Source organism: Orcinus orca, chromosome 1 (genome assembly GCF_937001465.1).
Source record: "Orcinus orca chromosome 1, mOrcOrc1.1, whole genome shotgun sequence".
Classification (NCBI taxonomy): domain Eukaryota; kingdom Metazoa; phylum Chordata; class Mammalia; order Artiodactyla; family Delphinidae; genus Orcinus; species Orcinus orca.
In genome coordinates, this window is record NC_064559.1 from 49205339 (window position 1) to 49231145 (window position 25807).

The 25807-nt window shown below is 43.5% G+C and overlaps 1 long non-coding RNA gene across 1 annotated transcript in view; it reads right to left on the minus strand.

Moving 5' to 3' along the window:
* LOC117201304 (uncharacterized) overlaps nt 1-22785 on the minus strand; it is a 49255-nt gene extending 26470 nt beyond the window's left edge. Inside the window, exons 1-3 of the long non-coding RNA XR_004483312.2 lie at nt 22453-22785; nt 10188-10351; nt 5628-5843 (exon numbers count right to left, since the gene is read on the minus strand). This is a non-coding gene — a long non-coding RNA (uncharacterized LOC117201304). The remainder of the gene's footprint in view (nt 1-5627; nt 5844-10187; nt 10352-22452) is intronic.
* Between the last annotated feature and the right edge of the window lie 3022 nt (nt 22786-25807).

A 25807-nucleotide genomic window follows, 5' to 3' on the forward strand; every position in this document is an offset into this window, starting at 1 on the left:
TTCTCTAAGTGTTCTTTAAAAATACTTCTGGCATTTTGTGAAGAGAAAGTGTAAGTTTATTTTAGCTAAAGGGATGTCAAAGGCTCTTCTAAATTTGATTATCAAATGACAGTCTGTCAAGTATTTGAAGACTTTTTCATGGAAGTCTGCAATTTTCTTGGGTAAATATCTTAGCTTCCTTCCAACTATTTCTTATATGACAGGGCTGCCCTATTCTGGGTATTGTGTCTAGTTGTCATTCAACGTGCCTGTTAATCTGCGAGTGTGGCACCAAGAATTGAATTTACCACTTCGCATGTGGATTGACCTGGACAAAATAAAGTGGTACTTCTACAGTCCCTCTTTGGAATTTTTTTAACTTCTATTAATCCTAGCCACATCAACATTAGTTTGTCAACCACATCATAGTATTGATTCATAATATCTTGTAGTCAACTAAAACCTCTAAAATATCTGCTGTTATTTCTTTCTCTTAAACAAGAGTAATTTTTAAAATTTTTATTTTGAAATAATGATAGATTCTCAGAAAATTGCAAAGATAGTACAAAGAGATCCCAAGTACCATTCCTCCAGCTTCACCCAATGGTTCCTACTTACTTAACTATAATAACAAAACCAGGAAACTGATATTGGTGCAACGTGTGGGCATAGTTCTTTGCTGTTCTAGCTATTTTTTTGACCTAAAAAATCTAAGTTCATCAAATAACAAACACTGTAACTACATAAGTTTCTTCAGATGCCGTCCTCTTTCTCCTGTATTGGAATAATTTATATTGTCAGAGTTGAAGTTTTTAGAACTTCTCACTTCACTTTCCTCTCTTAACATTTCTTAATACCTCCCCTGACAAAAAAGCAACCAACCAACCAAAAAAAACAAAACAAAAACAAAAACAAAACAGAAAACCAACCCTCCTCTCTCAGCATCCTATATCAGTAAAATGGTACCACCACTCACTCAATTACTCAAACTAAAATTCTTGGAGACATTGTTGCTCCTCTCCTTCACTTATACCCTATATCCAATTCATTAGCAAATCCTATCAATTTTACTTTAAAAATTTATCTTGAAGCTGTTTCTTTTCACACGCACTATGACCACCTTGGTCTAAGCTGCCATCACTCTGGCCACCACTGTGGCCTCCTAACTGACCTCTCAGTCCCACACTTGCCACTCTAGAGTCTATTCTCCACAGAAAACACAAGAGAGATCCCTTAAAGAACTAAACTGAGCCATTAACACTACTCTGCTCAACACCTCCAGTGGCCAAATACTTATTTACATATACATCACTTATTGTATGCCAAGAATGTTAGTGCTTTTTTTTTTTTTTTGCGGTTCGCGGGCCTCTCACTGCTGTGGCCTCCCCCGTTGTGCGGAGCACAGGCTCTGGATGCGCAGGCTCAGCGGCCATGGCTCATGGGCCCAGCCGCTCCGTGGCATGTGGGATCTTCCCGGACCAGGGCACAAACCCGTGTCCCCTGCATCGGCAGGCGGACTCTCAACCACTGCACCACCAGGGAAGCCCTGTTAGTGCTTTAAATGTACTAACTCATTTAATCCTCACAACAACCCTCTGAGGCAGGTTCTAGTATGATCTACATCGTATAGATGAGGAATTTCTGATACAGAGAAGTTAAGTGACTTCCCCAAGGGCACACAGCTATTATGTGGAAGAGCCAGGATGAGACATGGGCAGGCCGGCTGGAGAGGGCACACTCTGCTATTCCGCCTTGTGCCTTTGGAGGAAGACACGATGTGGAGCCCACACTTATGGGGTGGGAGTTATGGTCCACCTCCTTGAGGAAGGATTATTTACATAAATTATTTGGAATTCTTCTTCATGGAAGAGTCACCTCTTCTCCATTTATTTGTTTGTTGAATCATTTATTTACGTCAGTGTGAACTCAGAGATACTCATTTTACACCTTGGGTTATAATTCAGTACTGCTTTGTTTTGTTGCTCAATTTATTCCAGTTCTGGCCATTGGGAATGCTTTCAGTTTGCTTCTGTGTCCCTTTGACATACCCCCATTAGTGTGGGGTTTTGTTTTTTGTTTTTGAGCACTTCCTTACTTCCTGACACTATAAGATGTTTCAAGCTTATTTTGTATATTTCTTGCCCTAGTTCTAGAATCAGCCATTTCTCCAAAGAGCTTGCTCAAACTACTTTTAAATTATATACTTATTTATATATTTGTATTTTATTCCTCTCTCCCCTGACTATACCGCAAGTTCCATGAGGACAGGAACTTTGCTTTATCCAATGCTGTATTCTAGCCATAGAGTGCCTAGTAATTATCAATTTTGTATGTGTTCAGTCCATTTTGTTAAATCAATTTCTGACATGGGACCAGTGTTCTTTTTTCTCTGAACTTTAATTTGCTCTCCAGAAGTTGGGAATATGCAACTCACCATTTACTTGTTTGCCTCTTCATGGTTATTTTCCCCTAAATTTTCCCTCATCTCTGCAATCCTGATGACTTTTTACTTGTTGATCAAAATTAAGTCTAGAATAGCGTTTCTTTATTGCTTCCTCATGTGCAAGAGTTCAGAGAAGTTCTGTTTTAAGAAAAAGAATGAGGCTTACAGTAGATTTCCAGATAACTGAAAATAATTCCTCATCACGTCTGTATTTTCTATGCTGTGTTAGAATAGCATCATTCTCAGTCCAGCCATGTTGCTACTACTGGTTATCCTTGTCTTTAGATTTCCCAGATGGTCCCCTTTGGGCTTTCATCTTTGACTTCATGGATACTCGAGACTTGCTGTATCTGCTAGGTCCAGGAAATCTACAAAAGCATACCCTTCCATGGCCATGTTGCAGTTACCAGACACTGTCCACTAAGTCTCTAGAAAATCCTTAAGACTGCATTACATTCTTTTAATTAATTTATTAATTAATTTATTTTTGGCTGCATTGGGTCTTTGTTGTTTTGCACGGGCTTTCTCTAGTTGCGGCAAGCGGGGGCTATTCTTCGTTGAGGTGCGCGGGCTCCTCATTGCAGTGGCTTCTCTTGTTGCAGAGCACGGGCTCTAGGCGTGCACGAGCTTCAGTAGTTGCGGCACGCAGGCTCAGTAGTTGTGGCTCATGGGCTCTAGAGCGCAGGCTCAGTAGTTGTGGTACACAGGCTTAGTTGCTCTGCGGCATGTGGGATCTTCCCGGACCAGGGCTCAAACCCGTGTCCCCTGCACTGGCAGGCAGGTTCTTAACCACTGCGTCACCAGGGAAGTCCAAGATTGCGTTACATTCTTATATGAAAATTTCCAGTTTATTTTGTTATTTAAACTCTGGTATTATTACTGAACTCTATTACAGTCATCCCTCATTATCCGCAGAGGATTGGTTCCAGGACCCCACTCATAGCAATATCTAAGGATGCTCAAGTCCCTTACATAACATGGGGTAGTATTTGCATATAGTCTATGCACGTCCTCCTGTATACTTTAAATCATCACCAAAGTATTTATGATACCTAGTACAACGTAAATTCTGTGTAAATAGTTGCCAGCTCGTGGCAAATTCAAGCTTTGCTTTTTATAACTTTCTGTAAAATGGAGCTCGTAAAGGTGTCTAGCCCTTTATATTAGCAACTGTGCCAATGTGTCTATTCAATCATAATAAATAATTTATTTCAAATATATTCCAGGGACTTCCCTGGCGGTCCAGTGGTTAAGACTCCGTGCTTCCACTGCAGGGGGCAAGGGCTCGATCATGGTTGGGGAACTAAGATCCTGCATGCCATGGTGTGGCAAAAAAAAAAAAAAAAAAACAGCAGCAACAAAACCAAATATATTCCAAAATACCACCTTTTTATTAATTCACAGAGTTTCCTTCCAAATAATGCAAATTGGTGGATTTTTTTTTTTTTTTTTTGCGGTACGCGGGCCTCTCACTGTTGCGGCCTCTCCTGTTGCAGAGCACAGGCTCCGGATGCGCAGGCTCAGCGGCCATGGCTCATGGGCCCAGCCGCTCTGCAGCATGTGGGATCCTCCCGGACCAGGGGACGAACCCATGTCCCCTACATCGGCATGCGGACTCTCAACAACTGCGCCACCAGGGAAGCCCAGTGGAATTTTTCACATCTATAAAAATGATTTTCTTTTTTTTTGAGGCAGTGGAATTTTTGTATGGCAAATTTTTATCTGAATCTATTGAGGATGGCATAATGGCCTTTGGTTGCAGCAAGCAAGAATGCTGTCAGACAGAAAGGGGAACTGGACGCAAGTGCAGATAAAACTATTCATGGTAAGTTCCCCTTGTCCCCTGCCCCGAGCTGACCTGACACTAAATAAGAGTCTGTGGAGACTCCTTGCAGTGACTGCTGTAAGGATGTTGCTAAGGATATGCCCATCATATTGCTCAGTGTCCCTTTTATGAGGATCCTTCAGAAAAAGATTTTCCCTAGTTTTAGTATAAGCTCAATTATTCAACCAATATTCACTGAGGCTCCTCCTAAGTGCCAGACTCTGTCCTAAGAGGTACAGGCCAGGTCTTGTGCTCATGATTTTCTGTAATGGGAGAGACACACAGTAAACATATTATCAAATAAGTGAGTTAAAATTTTTCATGTAGTGATTAGGGGCTATGAGAAAAAAACAAGCAGGGTGAAGCAATCTCACATTGGGCTTAGGGGAAGAGGAGCCGCTTTCAAGTGGGCAGTTAGAAATCATTTCTCCGAGGATGGGACTTTAGGCTGAGGCCTAAATGACGAGAACAAGTCAGATGTGTGAAGATCTGAGGAAAGAGGAAAAACAGGTGCAAAGTTCTCGAGTCAGGAATGACCTTGGTGTGTTCAAGGAACAAAAAGGAGACCAGGGTGGCTGACGTGTGGTGAGGAAGCAGGGGGTTGGGAGCTGCTGAGATTGAAGGCCCAGAAGGACCTGGGCATTGGGCTTCCTAGGTGAAGAGGAAGTTGCCGGAGCTGAGAAACACACCTGGGCTGCTCTGCCGTGTGTATCTCTGGGTCCCATGAACGGATATCTTAACCCACTTCCTGTTCTCATCTCCTGTTCAACAGCTTTGGGCCAGATTTGTGACCTTTGGTGAGTGCCTCGGAGCCTGAGTTGCGTATTAACTTCATTCACGGCACCATCTCGTGCCCAACTCTTGTGTGTCCTTTTTCTTTCTAATACTTCTTATTGTAGCTAGTTCTGGTTTATGTTATGTTTTGGGTGAGTCACTTCCTGTCTTGTTTTGGATGAAGATGGGCGGACAGTGCATACACACAAAAACAATGGTGGAGGGAGTCTTGGTCACGGAGTCTTCAGAACGGGATGGATTTTTATCTATCCAGCTGAACTTAGAGGCTGTCGCCCCTGTCTTTGACTTTCTGCTCCTTGGATTTTAGCGTGAGGCTATGGGTTTGGAAGGGACTACTATTCGTTAGCCACCTCTCTAAAAAGGGAAGAAGAAAGAGAGGGAGGGATGCCACCAGGAATTTTTACCTGAGGCCACCTCAAGAGATATAAGATGGGTCCCGATGAAAACAGGAAATGTATTTCAGATCCCAGATACCTAAGAGGCCACAGCAGTCAGTTCCAAGAAAGTGTACATTAATTCCATAAACTCTGTGGAGTAAAGGGACAAAAAGAACTGGGAATGTCAGGAATTTCCCTCAAAAGTTACCTGGAATTGCTGTGGACTTCTCAGAGTGTTGTGGTCTCCACAGGCCCTTCACTCAGCGGTGATTCCAGGTGTGGCAGAGCCATCCCAGGCTGACCACTGTCCCCTGGTCATCTCTAGCTCTTGGCTAAACCAGACTTGAGGTTTTGAGAAGATACACAGGCCAGGGATCTCGTCACGTTGTGGTAACTACCATGTTCTTCCCTGTTAAACGATCATCTAAAAAAAAAAAGGTAAGCACTCAGAGTGGGTGTATGATGGGGGGTGGGGTAGGGAAGAGTCACTTACAGATTCTCTCCAGGATAGGGGACAAAGACAAAGGCCTGAGATCATTCTACAGGCAATAAAGTAGCATATCTGTTTTGCTTTAAAATAACTATCTTTCTCTAAAACTAATGCTAACCTGAGTCAAATTTGCCTCCATTCACTTCCTCCATAAATATTTCTTGAGTGCTGATTAGGTGCCAGGCACTGTTCTGGGCATGGGGATACACCACTGACATTACAAGCATCTTCTCCCTCCAAGGTGATCGGGGCCTTCTGCCTGTGATGACCACAATCCTGTCAATGTTCCCTGTCGCCCTGAACTTGCTGATTCCCTCTTGAATAATTGTACTCAATGAGCTGTACAAGGACCTCATGAAGGAGGAGCTGGGTGAAAGCAGGGAAAGAATCTGGGTATTAGTTCTTGCAATACTCTACCACGAAGATGTCTGATTGAGAGAGCTGCACGCCCATGTGGCTAATTCCACGGTGGCTTGGGCCTCTTCCAACCCACTCTACGCCCTCCTTGCAAACATGAGCTTACATGTAAATTTTTCAAGTCATCACCTCCTTCCCCTGTACCCTCCCCCTCCGAAAAAAGGTAGAGAGTACATTTCTTCCTCATTATTTTGCCTTTTCATGCCCCTCCTTACAACTGGCCTCTACCACAACTGGCAGCAGAAGCGCTGACCTATCATGAGAAAGACTTTCTGGGGGATGTGTGGCCTGGGCAGCAGCAGCAGGAAGTACAGGAAATCTCATGAGACAGTCTTTTCTTGAACACTTGCCCGTCTTCTTCTGCAGACTCATGAGGTAAAGAGAAGCATCCGAGTTACTAGGGAGGTAACTGAAACGGAGTCGCAGTTCTTAACTGTTTGAGGTTCACCCATAACTGGCAAAATAACCGCAGGGCACGACCGTTAGACTCCAGCCAAGCCTGCGGCCATGGTGCTGTATGTTGAGATACTTTTGATTCTAACGGTTCTAAGCACCCAGGGAGCCCAGCAGTTACAACTAGCAGTGAAAGTCATAAAGCAAGGCTTTGTCTGCAAGCACTATAATGTGCTGGCTCATGGTAAGATGCTGCCATGGAGTCCTGGGGCGGTCACGTGATAGGGGAGGCATTGTGGTCTGTTTTCTTGAGGAAAAAGAGAGCTGCTTCCAAGAGGAAGGGCAAGCAGTCTGAGTCATAGATCAGAGCTGACTTCTGTGGAAGACTCAGGATGGGGCCCTGTGACAGCTCTTGTGCTTTGCTGGATGATTTAGCTAACTGATCACACACAAATGTGAGCTCTGGGATGAAGACACTGGCCTCAAGACCCAGACTTCTAAAAGTTACATCACTTGTTATTAAGAAAAAGGGAGAAAGAGAGAGAGCGAGCGAGAACAAGACAGACAGACAGAGAGAGAAAGAAAGAAAAGAAAGAAAGAAAAGAAAGAAAGAAGCTTTCTCTGCCACATCTCTGGCAAGTGTTGTCTCCTGACACAGCAAGGTCCATTCTTAGAAATGGCCAGGCTTCACTACCAGGGTTTGCTGAAAGCACTGTGTTAAAGCCAGCACAGAAAGACCGGCCCCAGGCTGAATGCTCTGACCCATCCAAATCCACCCAGGCACATGCCCAACTACCACACCCTGTCTTTTGTTTTCGGTCACATCTGATCCTCTGGTGCACACCTTGGGACACTGGAAATTCTAGGATGGTTTGCCTCTGTCTTACATACACCAAAACCACCAGGCCAGGCACAGTGGCTTCCTTAGAGATAGCATCTAATGAACCCAGTGGATGACTTCTTCAAGCAAGTTGGCAGGTCAACCTAATTTGGAGGAAGAAAGAGAAGCAGGCCAAAATATGGCCAGAGATCAGAGATGGGCCCTGGACCAACCATCACCAACCTAGCTAAAACCCCCCTCTGCTACTTCTCTTTCCTGAAGGGGAACTCCTCCCTAGGCTGAAAACATAAAGAGCAGAGCTGGGTATTGTCAGAGGCTGGGTGGATTACAGCCTGGAACAGGGCCTGCCAGTCAGGAGACCAGGACTGGGGTCCCAGCATTATGATCAGGTGAAGATTATCATCTGACTCACCCACTGGCCATGTTGATAAGGCCCCCCAGCCTGGTTGTGGCCGGGGTGAGAGGGTTCCTGCTCTGCTCCTCATTTGGATGGAAGGTATCACATAACTGATTTATAAAATGCAATTGATGCTACGTAAGCTCAAAACACTTAATATGTCTTTCTAAGTTCAGATATGGTTATTTCTAAATGGATGCTCTCCTCCCAGCTCCCCATTGCCCATAGCTGACTTGGTGATTGAGCTATTCTGACCACTCTTTTTAAATTTACAATCAAGTTCTAAAGGTGAGCATTTCTTTAATAGATGTATAACACAGTCAATAAAATTAAAGGTGTATTCAAAAGACCTTTTTCCAAAGCCTGGGAGTGACTCATTTATTTAAGATGAGAGGGGCTGCTCAACTTCAGCTGGGCAGCGGTGGGAATGCAGGGATTTTATCACTACCTCTCCTGGGGAAAATACTAAGTAACAACTCTCCCTACCACCATCAACACCACCCAGAACATAAAAACACACATGAAACTTTGGCCACGTAGATTTTTTTCCAGGCTGACCAGATATTTTCTTTTGTCTTTTTGAATTTTATTTATTTTTGTCTGTGTTAGGTCTTCACTGCTGCATGCGGGCTTTCTCCAGTTATGGCGAGCAGGGGCTACTCTTCGTTGTGGTGTGCAGCCTTCTCCTTGCTGTGGCTTCTCTTGTTGCGGAGCACGGGCTCTAGGCATGTGAGCTTCAGTAGTTGTGGCTCGCAGGCTCTAGAGCGCAGGCTCAGTAGTTGTGGCACACAGGCTTAGTTGCTCCACGGCATGTGGGATCTTCCCAGATCAGGGATAGAACACATGTCTCCTGCACTGGCCAGGTGGATTCTTGACTACTGTGTCACCAGGGAAGTCCCAGACCAGATATTTTCTAATGAGCATCTATTAGCCCTAGGGTTATTTTTGTTTTTTTAAATTGGAGTATAGTTGTTTTACAATGTTGTGTTAGTTTCTACTGTACAGCAAAGTGAAGGAGAGTTCCCTGTGCTATACAGCAGGTTCTTATTAGTTATCTATTTTATACATATTAGTGTATATATGTCAATCCCAACCTCCCAATTCATCTCACCCCCTCACCCCCCATATCCCTAGGACTATTATTAAAAGTTGCTTTTTTTGGTGTTTTAAGGTAAAATCTTCTTATAAGTAACACCATCATCATAAAAGGTCAGAATAAGTGAGAGAGTTTGGGATTGACATGTACGCCCTGCTATGTTTAAAATACATAACCAACAAGGACCTACTGTATAGCACAGGGAAGCTGCTCAATACTCTGTAATAACCTAAATGGGAAAAAATTTTGAAAAAGAATAGATACATGTATATGTATAACTGAATCACTTTGCTGTACACCTGAAACTAACACAACATTGTTAATCAACTATACTCTAATATAAAATAAAATTTTTTAAAAAAAGGTCCAAATAAAATTTCAAGTCCCTACCTATGGCCAATATATTTCTAAGTAACATCCAAAGTAACAATATTCCCATAAAAATGTTGGCATTGTGTAATACTTTCACCTGCCTTATCTGGTCCTTATGATCACATGAGTAAATTGGCCCAGCTCTACCATCCCCACTTTACAGTGAGGAGGAGCAGTGGATGTTGGAGCACATCTCTCCAGCCAAGGAAGGACACAGCCAAGGGGCACGTGACTGACCAGCAGACAGCCTCCCACTGTCAGCTCCTTCAGAGTGGCCTCAGCGGCCAAGATCCACCTCACCTGAGGCACGCCCTTCTCAGGGGTGACTGAGTGAGGAGGGGTAGAAAAGCCCAGCACTTCAGTCCCCTGCACGATGACCACAGTGGGCAACGCTCACCCCAGATCTCCCTGCCCAGGTCAGCCCAGGTTCTGTCAGATCTACGTTGCAGGTTGACTGCTTCCTCCGCCCAGCTCTGCTTCTTCCTCCCATCCTCTCACAGGTGTTGAACCCCCAAAAATATCTGCACCCTAAACTCCATCTTAACAACGTCCAAAGAACCCAACCTTTGAGTATGGATGCCAAAAAGGCAAGGGTGTGAAATGAGATTTCACTGGCTGGACCTTCACTGCCTGGTTGGCAAACTTGTCACTGGTGGTGAGTGAAACACAGACAGCCCCCCCTGCATGAGGTGGTTATTCACTTGTTCAAACTTTAACTTCTGTGAATTGGGAAGGTGTATTGGTGGCAGGGGATGCACTAACCTGTGTAGATACTCCAGGTGTTTGCAGTGTGTGGAGGGAAGGATGATGTTGTCGGATGGTTATTACTAAGTGCCACTGGTGCTCTGCATGAAGATGAAGATCGGATGAAGAGTCACAGGCAGTTGAAAGCCAGGTGTGGAAGCCAGAGGGCCTCTTTGGTTGCCCTGCAGAGGAAGAATGGAGAAAGACAAGGACCAAGCCCATGACTTAAGAGTGCCTGAACTTCAAAGACAGTTAAATGCCCAACCGAGGCAGATCTGCTATGCCAAGTTCAGGGCACTGGTTGGAAAAACCTGAGACCCTAGCACAGTGCATGTGGGGACATGGTGGATCGTCCCTCCACAGGACCCATCCCTACCTCCCTCATGGCCTCTAGGTTTGAGTCACAGGATAGCACAGCTGGAAATGTACCAGGCCTGATGAGGAAGGAGACAGCCTATGCCTCAAAGGAATTGGAAAAACTGAACAGAAGATACTGGTAGAAGCCAAAGGACCATACGTATAATTAAGTTCTGTGGGTGTTTGATCAAGGGAGCTGAAACATACAGATAGGGAAGGGTTTATAGGATTGAGGGAAGCCTCCTGAGATACAAGACTGAACACCCTGGCAAGGAACCCAGGAGATAGTGTGAACTTGCTACTTGGATGGCTCCCAGAAGCATAAAGAAAAAGTGATGGTACACATTGAGAGAAACTGAAATGCTAGAATTGTAGTGGCAGATAGTAGAGGAAGGGATCAAAACGCTATGGTGGTGGGGGGACTTCCCTGGTGGTCCAGTGGGTTTAGCTCCGCACTCTCAATGTAAGGGGCCCAGGTTCAATCCCTGGTAGGGAACTAGATCCCGCATGCATGCCACAACTGAGAAGCCCACATGCTGCAACTAAAAAAAAGATCCTGCATGCCTCAGTGAAGATCCCTCATCCCTGTGCCAACTAAGACCTGGCACAGCCAAAATATATAAACAAATAAATAAATATTTTTAAAAAAAGGCTATGGGGCTGGTCATGTGACAGTGAGTATAGTAGGTATGGCTGGATGATCCACTGAATGCTTATATTCCAGAGGAATGCCCAAAGGGCACACCATTCCACAAGGCCATTGGGATGTGCTAGGGGAAAGTTAAACAGTGGCTCTCCTCTGAAGGCCAGGGGCTGATGGTAGCAGAAACTGTTACAGACCTTGGCTTGCTCATAGCAGTAGGGTTGATGGGACATTGAAATAATAAAGGTCAGGAGACAGCATTTAACTGCCAAAGTTAAAAGTTTGTAATTATTAAAAAGACTGATGAGGTCAGAGTGGCAGCCAAGGAGGCCTGATCCACAGAGAGTTATGGCAACAGTTAACAGAACATGGGGTTCCTAGGAGAAAAGAGATGGGAAGTTGACAAGGATATTACTCAGACGGTATTAGCAGAAAAAATCTAGCATGGGTGATTGGCAGATTGTGTATGAGAGGAGGGTGGTCATCCCAATACTAAGTCACCACTCCTTGCACAGCCCCTAGATAGGATCCAGTTTTCAGACCTGGAACACACTGTCTGATGAGGTGGCTGGGTCTCCAGGCAACAATCTGGAGGACCCTGCAACACCATGACAAGTGAACAGGGTATTTCTCTAGTCCTTTTCCAAAAGGATCTATAGCTATTTATTTGAGTAACTGTGTCCTGGGCACAGGGTCTGAATTGACATTGCTATGCAGAGACCTGCAGTATAATTGTGGCCCTTCTGGAGGGCACCTGAGGTCAGATATTCAATACAGTCCTAGCCAAAGTTCTGCTTAGAGTAGGCCCCCTGAGTGTGCAGACCCACCTGTTGTCACTTCCTTAACCCTTAAGTGTAAAATTAGGATTGACATACTTGGTCCAACTCCCACATTGGGTCCTTAGCTTATGGGGTAAGAGTTATTATAGTGGAGAAGGCCAAGTGGAAGTATATGAAACTGCCTCTTCCCGAGATAGTAAATAAAATTTTAAAAACCACTATTGCATCCCAGGGGGGATGGCAGAGATAAGTGTCATCCTTAAGTGTCCAAAGGATTCAGGAGCAGTGGTTCCTAGAATATCTCCATGTGAGTCACCAGTCTGGCCACTGCAAAAACTAGATGAATCCTGGAGGATGACTGCAGATTATTACAAACTCAAATAAGGAGTAGCCTGATTACAGTACAGCTGCTGTTCCAGATTAGGTATTTTTGCTAGAACAGGCTAATATAGCCTCAGGTTCATGGTATATCGTCATTGATTTGGTAAATGCATTCTTTTTAATCCCATTTAAAAAAGAGGATCGGAAGCAGTTTTCATGTTGCTCCAGGGCTATGTTAACTCTCCTGACTTCTGTCCTAACAAAGTCCAAAGACAGCTCTACTGTCTGGACATTCTATAGTATCGATCCATTATATTGATGATATTATGTTAATCAGGCTGGAGGAGCAACAGATGGCTAGCACACGTGCACTTAGAGAGTAGAAAATAAACCCTATGTAGATTCAGGTGCCTGTCACTTCTGTACAATTTTTGGAGGTCTAGTAGTTAGGAGTGTGCTGGGAAATCCCTTTCAAAATAAAATATAAATTATTGCATCACATACCTCCTACTATAAAAAAGGAAGCACAACACGCAGGGGGCCTTTTGGGGTTCCGGAGGCAGCATATTCCACTCCTAGGAATGGAGGACATGAAAGGATGCCAGATTTGAGTGAGGTTCAGAGCAGACAAAGGCCCAGTGGCAGGTCCAGGCAGCAATACAAGCATTTCTGCCACTTGGACCATATGATCCAGCAGACCCAGTGGTGTTAGAGGCATCCTTGGTAAGGAAAGGTGCCATTTGGAATGTGTGGAAAGCCCTAGAAGGAGAGTCACATGGATCAAGGCCATGCAATTTGCAGTAGACGATTATATGCCTTTCTAAAAAACAACTCCAGGTGTGGTACTGGGCCCTGGAAGAAATGCTTGACCATGTGAGACCAAGTGACCATGAGTCTAGGACTATTCATCTTGAGCTGAATCCTGTTATATCCATGGAGTCATAAGGCCAAGTGGGCCCCCGAATAATTCATCATAAAAGAGAAGTAGTTCATCTGGGATTGAGCACACGCAGGCTACATAACAGAGCTCCTCCGCACCGCACACCCATCACTGTTGCATCCACGCCTCTCCCTCAGCTCACACCCAGGGGTGTGAAGGGTGATTTTTTTTTTTTTTTTTTTTGCGGTACGTGGGCCTCTCACTGTTGTGGCCTCTCCCGTTGCGGAGCACAGGCTCCGGACGCGCAGGCTCAGCGGCCATGGCTCACGGGCCCAGCTGCTCCGCGGCATGTGGGATCTTCCCGGACCAGGGCACAAACCCGTGTCCCCTGCATCGGCAGGCGGACTCTCAGCCACTGCGCCACCAGGAAAGCCCCGGGGTGATTCTTAACAACTAACTGAAGGAGGATCAAAAAGCGCAAGCTTGCATATGAATGGATTGGCTTGGTATTTCTGTGAAAGTTGAATGGTTGAATGTTGATGACAGCTGCAGGACAGTCTCACTCAGGCTTGGCCTTGAAAAAGGCAGGGGCAAGAGAAAGTCCTCCCAATGAACAGAGCTCTAAGCAGTGCCCATGGTCATTCACTTTGTGGCAAGAGAAGGGGTCTGAGGTTAGAATATACATGGACTAATGTACTGGAGTATAATTCTAGCAGGAATGATCCCCGATGTCTCACCCAGCCTCATAAGAGAGAGGTTGGAATGTTATTTTCCAAAGATAAGCTCCATTCTTTTGGAGGGAGCCTCCCTTTGTCCCAAGACTGACCTGGCTCCTCTTTGGGGCCCTCCTCAAACTCAGAGGATCCCTCAGAGGTTTAGGAGGCCCACTCTCTCCTTTTAAGGTGTTGCTGGTCCCGCATGGCAGAGAGTACACAGCACACATAGAGAACACGTCAAAAACAAATAGCTCCTGAAACTCTATCTCCAGCTTTGGGTTAGGGCCCCTCCTGGCACAGACTTCTCAGAAGCCTGAACAGGGTTGTGTGATTTTCTGTACCAGGATTAGCTAAGACTAATACAGATCTAATGTAAACATACTTAGGGATATGTAGGAAGTATGCTTAAATTTGCACTTATAGCAGCCTGGTCAAGCTTTGGGCAGGGGAAGGAGGATATTTTTTTTCAATTAGACACTTGATTGGTGATATAACTTAAATATTTCAGATTGCAGTTCGTCCACAAGCAGATAGAGGAGAATGAAAAACTGGGCAGAGATTTTCCAAGAAACTTATTTAACCAACAATTGCCATTTTTTATCGTGGAAAGAAAGACTGGCCTACAGAAGCCTTGCCCCTTGTCCACTTCTGGTTCTGTAGCTACCACAAAATACCCCCAAATCCAGGAAAACCTAGTCAAAAAGGACCGAGGGACCCAGAGGAGAAGGCCCTTGTTGCCATACATTCTTACAAAATTAAACTGGCTTGTCAACCTGTAAGAATAACGATGAGAACATAGTGATAACATTTAAAATAAAGTAAAACTGTTATCTTTAACTTTTACTTTAGATGAGAAATACTTGGTGGGGTGGTGCCTTTAAAAGACACGTGGGCTCTATTCCCTGAGGCTCAGAGATGCAATTGCTCTGAGGGGGCAGCCTGGTAGGTAAACACCAAAGAAGACCTTGACCTAACCTAGCACCAGGTGATTTCTATCCCCACAGAAGAATATACGTTTGGCAGGGGGTGGGGTGGAGAGAGGGAGGCCTAAAAGAACCATTGAAAAGAGATCTACAGAAACCAGTAAACCGAAGCCGATTTTAAAATGACAACTCATGAGCCTCTATATTCCACAAAGATCCTGTGAACCTTTTGAAACACACCATGATATTAAATCCACATTTCATGTATTAATACCAATTTGTTTGCTAATAATTAGACAATAAAAAGTAAGGTTATTGTTTTACAATGTCTTCGATTTGGGTTCTGTAAATGGGCAAGCAAATTCCTACTGGATGTGCCAATCAGAAAAAGAAGTCTCCCAGAGGGCTCCCAGAGGGCCCTCAGAAAGCCCTCCCAGAGGGCTTTTGAGAAAGCCCACCCCGCCAGTGCAGAACTACATGTTGGCAGCCCAGTAGAGGGATGAGCGTTAGTCCAGGAGCTAGGTGACTTGGATCTTTGTCTGTTTTTGATACCGACTTAGCGAGCTATTTACCTGAGATCCTTTTTCATCTGTAAAATGGAGATAATAATGATTATTTTAATAACTTGAAAGGTAGTTGTTATTTTATTATTACATTATTATCACTCCACATGTAACTTGACCCAGTGGGTCTTAGTCTTGTTTGGGAAATTACTCTTTTTATTATAATCTTCATGACCAACGGCCTTATTTTTATTTTGGTTGGCATCATTATTTCTGTAGCAAAAAACCAGAAGAAGTGCCAAATAGGTGACCCCAGCGAAATGGCCTCAATGATACAGTTATCTAAAGGATCCTTCCTTCCCACATTATACAACAGTACATTTTATTACACTGTCTATACTCTTATACCATGAAAATCCCCGCTTCAAGGCCTAAGGAAAAGCCAGTGACTTCAGTACTCATGATCCCAACTGCAGAATGTCCTTAGAGGGCTGTTGTTAGCATGGAATGAGAGTGAATATGAAGACACTTTGTAAACTATGAGGCACTAGACATGTGTGGGTGATGGTGATGACAGTGGTGGTTATGGAGAAGATGGTGTTAATGACAGTGATACAGACCAATTTGTTAACCTTGAATAAATAGGTAAGGACATGAACTGCTGGTCCCCACTCGAGTAGCAGATGTACTAAAGGAGACAGGGCAGCCTCTGGAAAAAGGCTAAGTCACGTAGAGTGAAACATAGAGCTGGCTGGTTATAAAGTCTTATAGTTCTAAAACTCTATCCCATCCCTTTCAAATCTGAGAAATGCCAAACAACTTCCTGGTAGTATTCATTGGGTTTTCTTCCCCTGCATGCTTCTTTCTAGATAGTTCACTTGAGGCTTTGTCATGCATATCTCTTGTTCAGCAAAGTCCCTCCTTCTGCACAATCTCAGTGAGTACCACTCTCTGGACCATAGGATGGGTGTCAACATTGGCCAAAGGGCAGAGTGTAGAAAGGAAGGGGCAGGACAATGAGGAAGACTTGTCTACTCATCCCCAGGAAAGTTTCATGAATTACTTGTCCTTACAACACACTGACTGCTCTTTTTCTAATGGCTAAACTCTTTGAGACAGTAACACAGAAGCTTCCACTTTGGTGGAGAAGATAGACATAGTAAAGCATTATAAAAGTACACATAAGTACCCCCAGTGCTCAGAGCAGGCTGCTACAATTCCATTTTAATTGGAAGATGAAAGGACTTCCCTGGCAGTGCAGTGGTTAAAACTCTGGGTTTCCACTGCAGGGGGTGCGGGTTCCACCCCTGGTTGGGGAACTAAGATCCCGCACGCCACACAGCCATAAAAATTAATTAATTAATTTTAAAAATTGGAAGATAAAAGATTTCATAGAGGAATAGGAGTGGGGACAAATTTAAAAAACTGGATTGAAAACTAAATAAATGTGAGGGATTTGTTAACCATCCAGAGGTTCACTTTTTTTCCCCCAAACAGGAGAAGAAAAGTATCATTATCCTTGTTCCGGGGCTTCTCCCACATCTTTTGGATCCCTTAGTCTGGCAGTTGAAAATTTCTTTCTCTAACAGTTGGGGACTTTTTCCTCCAGAAAGCCATTCTGTCTGCCTGCTACTGCTCAAGGTATCTTTGACCAAAAGAACTGCATAGAGGACAAGATCTCAGTTGTTCAGGATCAGGGCTGGAGGTCAGAGGTAAAAGATGCATAAGTCTGTACCTCTCCCAAGCCATGAGCTGTCTCCTTGGATTAGCTCAGAGCAGTGAATGGCCATGGGCGCATGACCATCAGGTCATCCCAGCCTTGTGGAACTTGATCAGTGACATAACTATGCCCTGCTGCTGACAATCCCTCTCTTTAGAAAGACATGGGGTGGTTGTGAGAACTCTTACAACTTGCTGTGGGACCACTGGGTAGATAACACCCCATCTGCCTTCATCACAACACTTGACCCTTAATCCTTCAATGATGCTTTTATCAGAGATTTTCTTTTTAATCTCTGGAGACTTTCCCAAACTCTACTGAGTTTCATGTTGTTGGTTTCATCTCACCCTGTGTGTTCTAGCCATTAGTGTCTGGCCCTTCTTTTAGAGCAGACTTTCTCATGAGAGTTTTGGGCGCTAGAAGTAGATATTCTTCAGACTGACTCTTCTTCTAGGGAGATTAGGCAGGAGTCTAAGAATGTAAATAGACAGGCCCAAGAGAACGCTTTGTGTATGACTGGATCCCAGGGCATCATGGACTGCACTGGGTGGGGGATGGAGCTTGACCAGAAACCTGGTGAAAGTTCATTCTACCCTGAAGCCCCGCTGGCTCACTGCATAATGAAACGATGGCTCAAAGAGTCTGTCTCCTCCACGGTCAATAAGGCCTCTTGCAGCAGACTGCTCAGGCATACGTGCTCATGTGCTCCCACATCCTATCTGCCGTGCGCTTCCTCTTCTCCCATGGACTCTTCAGGTTCAATGCCTGAGAAGCCACTTGAGGACCCTTCAGCACCACAGCTGCCAGTGCCCTCCATAACAGTACTGATACCTGTGCAGGTGTTGCTGTCTGCCCGCCCCCACCCCCGGCCCTTACCCCGTGTCCCCAAAGCTGTGTAGACCAAGGAGCTGTTACAGTCTCAGAAGACCTCAGTCCTCAGTATGTCTAAAACACCGCAGCCTCAGCACAGAAGCAAACAGAATGCTCTTCCTTTCCACTTTCAGTTACCCTAGCATCAGAATCCTGCTTTTTATATCTCCTCCAATGTTGAAAACTGGCTGTTGTAGCTTCAGCTTGTAGCTTCTCTTTCCCTGGGGCCAAGGGCGAGATTGGCTAATGTCTGAGATACCCATTCCCACTCCTGCCACATAAATCCCTTCCAAAGTGACTCTTGCCAACCTTTCTGTGACACACACACAGGCAGGTCTGAATCCCTGAAATGGGCACCATTTAGGCTGCAGTGGGGGACCCTGTATGCTATTTAAAGAAACAAACAAAAAAGAAACGAAATCCCAGGAATCTTGAAGCTATTCATCTTGAAGACTATTCATGGAAGCAGGGAAATTAAACATGACATCCTTGAATATATACCCTCCACAGCGCAGCTTGGCCTATTGTTTCCCTCATAATGACAATTTACCGATGGGAGGTTGAGAGCGGGGCACTCTGCTGGATCAGGTATCGGGGAGGAAATGAGAACAAAGCTATATTGTCAGGAAGCTTGAGGGCTGACACAAACATAGCAGTGCTCCAGAAAATTATTGTTGAAAATGTTTCCTCCATAGCTGCCTGCGGTTGTTCAACCTAATCTTCAGTGAGACTGGACCTGGAGAGGAAAACTACTCCTGTGTGTTGCTATTCCATTAAGGAGAGAAACATAAAGACATAAATAAGAAGAGTGGTGTGAGCCATTCCCATTGTTCTGTCTTCCCTTTCTGCTCCCTCTTCGACATCACTTTCCAAGACTCAAGTGTTCTCTTAGCTCTAAGGGCTGTTGTCATTAGGAGAAAATATTGATTTGACTTACATGCCTTTCTTCCTTTTGTGGAGCTCCTACCTGCTCACCTGCTCATTTGATTACCTGGGGACCTGATGAGAGTAGAAAATCCCAGAGACAAAACCAGGGCCCAAGGTGGAGTGTATAGAATCTTTAGAAGCGAATTGTTGGGCTAGAAAAATTGTCAAGGTGGAATCTAAAATGGGATCTGTCATCAATAAAATCCTTTAGCCCTTCTGCTTCTTTAGATAATCCCATGGATACCCCAAAGTAGATTTAAGTGCCCAACTAAAGGACACAGGGGGTTATTGTGGATGTGTGAGGCTCATTGTGAGCAAGATAAAGTTTCTCTAAAGTCTTGATCTGTCAGCACTTCTGGTTGAATTTTTTTGCGGCAGCTGTAAATCAATTCCTTTCTTAAGAGTGCAGGAGAAGCTGTGAAGAATCCTGCAAAGAGTGAAGATGAAATATGGAAGGAGAAAAGGGACAGAACTGTACTAATAAGCTAGTCATTACAAATGGCTTTGGGGATTCATTCATTCGTTCATTTTTCATTCATTTATCCACCCAGTCACTCAACACATATTCACAGAACCGTTTACTGTGTGCTAAGCATTATATTGTTGGGGGCAGATCAGTGAATAAAATAGGAAAGATTGCTGCTTTCTTGGAGCTTTTGCCTGGTAAGGGAGACAGACTAATACGACACAAATTATGTAACTGTAATTGTGGTAAGTGTTAGGAAGCAGAGGCACAGGGTGCTATGAAAGCAAATAACAGGGTGGCGATGGTTCAAAAAAATTTCCATGAGGAAAGCTGAGCCCTGGAGGATTAGCCAGATGAAAGAGAGGGGAGTTTGGGGAAATGACCTAATCAGGAAATAATAGCACGAATGAAGGTGAAAAAATGGTCAGGTGAAAAAATGAATCTCAAAAAAATAGTCATCTGTAAAAAGCAAATGAGCAAAACTCAATGAAGAGAAGGCAAAACAAATAAAGCCAAACCACAGTGGGGCAAATATCTGCTCCAAAAAGCTGCAGTGGCGGCAGGGGAGTGGGTGCAGGGCCTCCTCCATCCATCTGGCTTCCGTCTCTCCCACACTGATAGCAAAAGGCATTTTGTGGAAGCACAAGGTCAAGTCCTCCACTACTGCATCCCTAAGATGTTACCCTAAGGCAGATAGATGCCATGAATTCTTTGTAAAATTAATATGGTTATCAAATGACAGAATGGCAAAGTTGGAGGTGGGGATAAAACTAAAATTACTGGGCATCCATGATGTGGCAGGTAATGTCTAAGCCCTTCGTGTGTATATTCTCATTTAACATTCAAATAGACCTCCATGGTGGATAGCACACATTTTATACTCTAAAGAGAACTGCAGTCTGGATAAGGTAAGTCACTTGCTCAGAGAGTTAAGGCTGGAGATAAACCAGCTCCAGGTGGTCTAACTCTTACATCTGACCATACTCCCACTCTTCTTTGCAACCTAATTAGAACCCATAGAGCTTGTCTGGTCCCAGCCTGTTCTTTTGTAAGGGGACCTGGAGCTCACAAAGGTTCAGAGACTCATGTAAGGCCGTGGGATTAGAGGCCAGTGTAGGATTAGACCTCTGGTTCCCATTGCTAATCCATACATCTTCCCCATTTCTTCTTGTTTTGTTAAATGTAATAAAAACACACAGTTGAGAATTATCAGGATAGAATGCCAAAACTACACAAAAATTCATCATCATTTTTCTTGAGTTACATCCCTTTTTCCCTGGAAAGCTTCAGTGTCATAATATGTAGTGGAAACTTCTATCAAAAAAAATAAAAACCCCACTAAATGATATATTTTGTAATGAAGCAATCATACCTTACTTTTGGATTTTTGTATTTTGAACTCTATTAAAGCAGGACATGTTTGCATTAAGCAGCTGATTTGTGCATTTTATACAATATTCTTCGACATTCATCTAATAAAATGCAAAGTCTTAAATAAAGTATATTTAATCAATTAGCTTCTCTAATAAAATCTCATATCCAGAATAATATCTTGGCTCATACACTGAATAATGAAACAATACTGTGGAACAGGAAGATAAAAAATGGTAACCATTTGCTCCAACAGAGAGGAATTCTACATTTGTTATTATAGAGTTGCTTCTAATTAGGTTTAACTTTGAACATGCCACTCACTCTTCTGGCCTTGGATTCTGCATTGGAGAAATGTAGGGATTAGACCTGATGGTCTGTAAGATTCCTTTTAGATTTGAACTTCAATGAGACAATGGGTCTTGGAGGTTTATTTACAACTAGCTCACCCTTTCCTCCTCCACAACCCTCAGCCATCATTCTCATCAGCTGTCCCTTAACTTGATTTCCAGCCCTTCCCTACTGGGTCTTAGAAATGCTAAAGGGAACGTCTGACATTTTCAATTCCTGGGCCTGAGCGCCCCCTAGGCACACAGAGAAAAATTGTAGCTCTGGGAGAAGACGGTGTCTCACTATGGTCAGCACCAAACCCTTGCACTTCCCTGTATGTACTCTGAGGCAAGAACACTGGGGCAGGGAGGGAGCTAGGAAGGACAAGAGGGAGTGGGTGGCAAGCTCTGTCGTCAACCACACATTGCAGGGGCTCTGTGCGGCTGTCCCCCTAACAACAGGCACATTCAGAATGGAAGGAGGTGAGCTAGAGGTGGAGCAGACCCTGCCCCGTGGAAAGAAGTCAGGGGCCACATAGTGAATGTATCAGGCTAAAGAGTAGTTACTGGAAAAATTTTACTGTTCAACTAAATCCATTTGCAGAAAATGATCCAAAGGTTACTAAATAAACATCAATTATTTGCATTGCTTACATTGCCTTCCTGTTCCTATAAATATCATGCATGCATATCACTGGATTTCATCTTTGTGTATTTACCTTTTTTGCTGTTTTTCTTATTTCTGGTACTGTTTTGTATACATACCTCCCACACTCACAGTCCACATAAATATTACCTTAAACCTTCTGTAATATGGCTAAACCATAGTGAGGCACTTATTGAGAAGAAAATTTATGCCTGTGTATATGTATGTGGTATTAAGTGTTCACTGTGTATGTTTGTGGGTGTGTATGTTTGGGATGTATGTATTATATGTGATAGTATGTGTCTGCTGTGTGTGTGTGTGTCTCGGTATGTATATGTGGTATATGTTCATGTGTGTGGTATGGTATGTGTATTTGTGTGTATATGTTTGTGGCATATGTATTTGTGTCTGTGTGTGTGTACATGGTGTGTGTATGTATCTGAACGTCTCTGTGTTTGTGTGTGGTGAAGTGTGTGGAGGGTTTTGTGATGGGTGTGGTGTGTATGTGTGTCTCTGTGTGTCTGTATGTGTGGTTTGTAGTGTGTATGTGTCTGTGTGTGTATGTGGTGAATCCCTGTGTGTGGAGGTGTGTGTGGTATGTATGTCTGTGTTTTGTACATCTGTGTGTATATTTGTGGTGCGTATGTTTCTGTGTGTGATATGTGGTGTGTATGTTTGTGTCCCTCCGTGTGTGTATGTTTGTGTTTCTGTGCCTGTGTGTGTGATCACTCCTATACGGGGACTTCAGTCCCACAGGTCTTGGTCCTGGGCCCTTCTCTCAGACCTCAGCATCTGTGCCAGAATACAGATACAGAGACTTCCTGGTACTCACATGGACTGCGGTTTGTGTCCAGACAGAGTGGAGAAAGCATGTCCTACTGCAGGTGTTTATAAGCCTGCACAGACGTGTGCCTGGGTGTGTGATATGCCAACTGCTTCTGCAGAGGACAGGTGTCTGCAGTTATCAGCAGAGTCAGGACCCTCAGGAAGCAATTACCACAGGCACCAGGATGCTTGAATTCCTGGGGGTCTGTTTTTCCTCTAAGATCATACTTTCATTCTCTATTAAAAGAAAAAAAAAAGGCAAAAATAAAAATCTCTTGGGTGAATCAGTCAGTCATTGTTATTAGGCCCTTCCATCTCGACATCCTCTGATCCTAGAAGCACTCAAATCCACCAAATGGCTTTTCCCCTATATTCTGGTTTCAGTTCTCTGTGGGACTTGCACACACAGCTCCAACTCCCTCCACCACATGGGCACCTCTTTTGTGTCTCTCTCATCATTGTCGGCCTTCTGCCTTCCTGACCTGGATCAGACCCAGAAGGTGAAGACGACTGAGGCCACAGTATCTAGGTTTAATTCTCTGTTTAAATCCCTGATAATTAATTCCTCTAATGTTCATTGAGTAGGTGTGGCCACATGCTGGGTTAGGCGTGCAAGATACAGTGATGGGTAGAATAATATGGTAGTTAAGAGCGAGGGCTCCAGAATAATATAGAACCTGTTTACCTCCCATCCTCACCTCTTAATCTGTGACCTTTGACAAAGCAACTTCCTTAAGGCTCTGCTGCCTTATTTGTGAAATAAGTACATACCTCACTGGATGGCTGTGAGGTTAACCTGGCATGAAGTACATAGAAGAGTACCTGGAATGCAATAGTCCACACGTGAGCTCTTGTGTGGACTGGCTCACAGACCTTCATTCCAGCCTCCCAGGTAGAGGGAGACGTTGGGAAGCCAAGCACCATGTTTTCTGGATGTCTTTGCAGTCAGAGTTCTAGATGCAAACTGCCTTCCATCATGTAGACACACTCAGCATAAGAAGTGCAAGGCATAATCTGCTCCCTTTTGTGATATGTGAAATAAAATGGAGTCACTTATGTCAAGGGGTCTTAAAATGGAGCTGGGAGGTTATTAAGGAGGTGAACCTTACGCATGTCCTCACTGGGTGGAACAATGAAGGTTTGAACTGAAACCACGAAAATTCCAAGGACTCTATAAGAACACCTGAAAACTGTCATAGTAACAAACTTCTACCTTCCTCTAGTGATAGCCTTAGCATGAAATCATGATTAGCCAAGACTAGCTTCCACCTCCAACTCCAATTAAGACTTTGTAATGCAGACCTCCCAACTTTGCCTTTATTTTGTTTTTATTTATTTTTTGCTTTGAATATCCAGCTTCTAATACTTGTTTCTTTAAAAAATTTTTTTTATTGAAGTATAGTTGATTTACAATATTGTGTTAGTTTCAAGTGTACACACAGTGATTCTGTTATATATATATATATATAAAAATACATATATAAATATATATCTTTTTTACATTCTTTTCCCTTATAGATTATTATAAAATACTGAGTATAGTTCCTGGTGCTATACAGAAGGCCCTTGTTGGTTATCTATTTTAATGTGTATATGTTAATCCCAAACTCCTAATTTATCACCCCTCTCCCTTTCCCCTTTGGTAACCATAAGTTTGTTTTCTATGTCTGTTGTTCTAGTTCTGTTTCATATATAAGTTCATTTGTATCTTTTTTTTTTTAGATTCCACATATAAGCAATATCATGTGATATCTGTCTTTGTCTGGCTTACTTCACTTAGTATGATAATCTCTAGGTCATTCCATGTTGCTGCAAATGGCATTATTTCATTCTTTTTTTATGGCTGAATAATAATCCATTGCATATATATGTGTACACACACACACACACACACACACCCCCCACACATCTTCTTTATCCTTTCATCTGTCAATGGACATTTAGATTGCTTCCATGTCTTGGCTGTTCTGTTCTATTCTATTCTATGCTGTTCTCCATACTGTTCTCCATAGTGGCTATACCAATTTATATTCCCACCAACAGTGCAGGAGGGTTCCTTTTTCACCACACCCTCTCCAGCATTTATTATTTGTAGACTTTTTGATGATGGCCATTCTGACTGGAGTGAGGTGATACCTCACTGTAGTTTTGATTTGCATTACTAATAATTAGCGATGTTGAGCATCTTTTCATGTGCCTTTGGGCCACCTATATGTCTTCTTTGGAGAAATGTCTGTTTAGATCTTCTGCCCTTCTTTGCCTTTAAAAGCCCCTGAACTTTACTCAGTGTCCCTCCTAGGGACACTGGGTTGTTACCGAAATCTGTGTGCCCGAATTGCAATTCCTTGATCCTAAATAATCAAGCTTTTTGCTTGCTTATTGTCTCTGAGGTTTATTTAGGTTGACCCTCTTTTAGCCGTTTTTGCTGGCAACCAAAGTTGTGGAAATGTGAGGGTTTTCTGCAGTGGTGCTCTGGAGTCCATTTTCCAGCTTCTTGGGCATTGAGAGGCAGGGACTGTAGCAGAGGTAGCTTCAGGATTCTAGCACAGCTCCCGAGGTGCCCCAGAGGTGGTAACTCCCCTGACTGGTCATTTCTGTGTTGTTTTGGAAGCTGTTTCTGGAGCCCCAGCCTAGAATCGGCGTCTTCAACCCTTCTAACTTTGCAAGCACATTATTCCTTTATAAACTCCATTTCCAATCATTAAATTAAATCCTATTTAATATAAATAAAGCAATTTCTATTTCATGCCCTGAATTCTGATGGATACAACTATTATTATTTGTATGTGTTATTAATATTAATATATTATTATAATATTATCTTGTCGTAAATAATATATATCATTATATATTATGCACATTAATATAGTATTTGTATATATTAAATAATATTAAAATAATAACAGCTACCAAATATTGGTTATACTATAGGTCCAAATGTTTACAGATGTTATCTAATTGCACTGTCCCAGCAAAAGCACACAGTCTTTAAGGGACCCAATCAGGGTGTGAACCTAGATCTTTCTGCCACCTAGATCAGGTGCCTAACCACTGCACCCTACTGTTCCTTCTCTGGTGGAGCTCTTGGTGCAGTCAGGATGGCTACCATGCACTGTAAGAAATGCTGAAAAGAGCTGTGGGCCCAGGGCTGTGAGAGCCCAGAAGAGAAAATGTCTAATTCTGCCTGGGCCTTAGAAGTCCACGATGGTGTCTGCTTTCCACCTTGGCAAGGGGTCACGACCTCTAGATTCCTTAATATGTTGGGGGACCCTGCCTCAAAGATCCAGTGGCCTGTTTCTCAAGTAATAATGACCTAAGAACCCCAAATCTGCTTGCTTGCAAAGGTAACTGTCTGCTCTTGC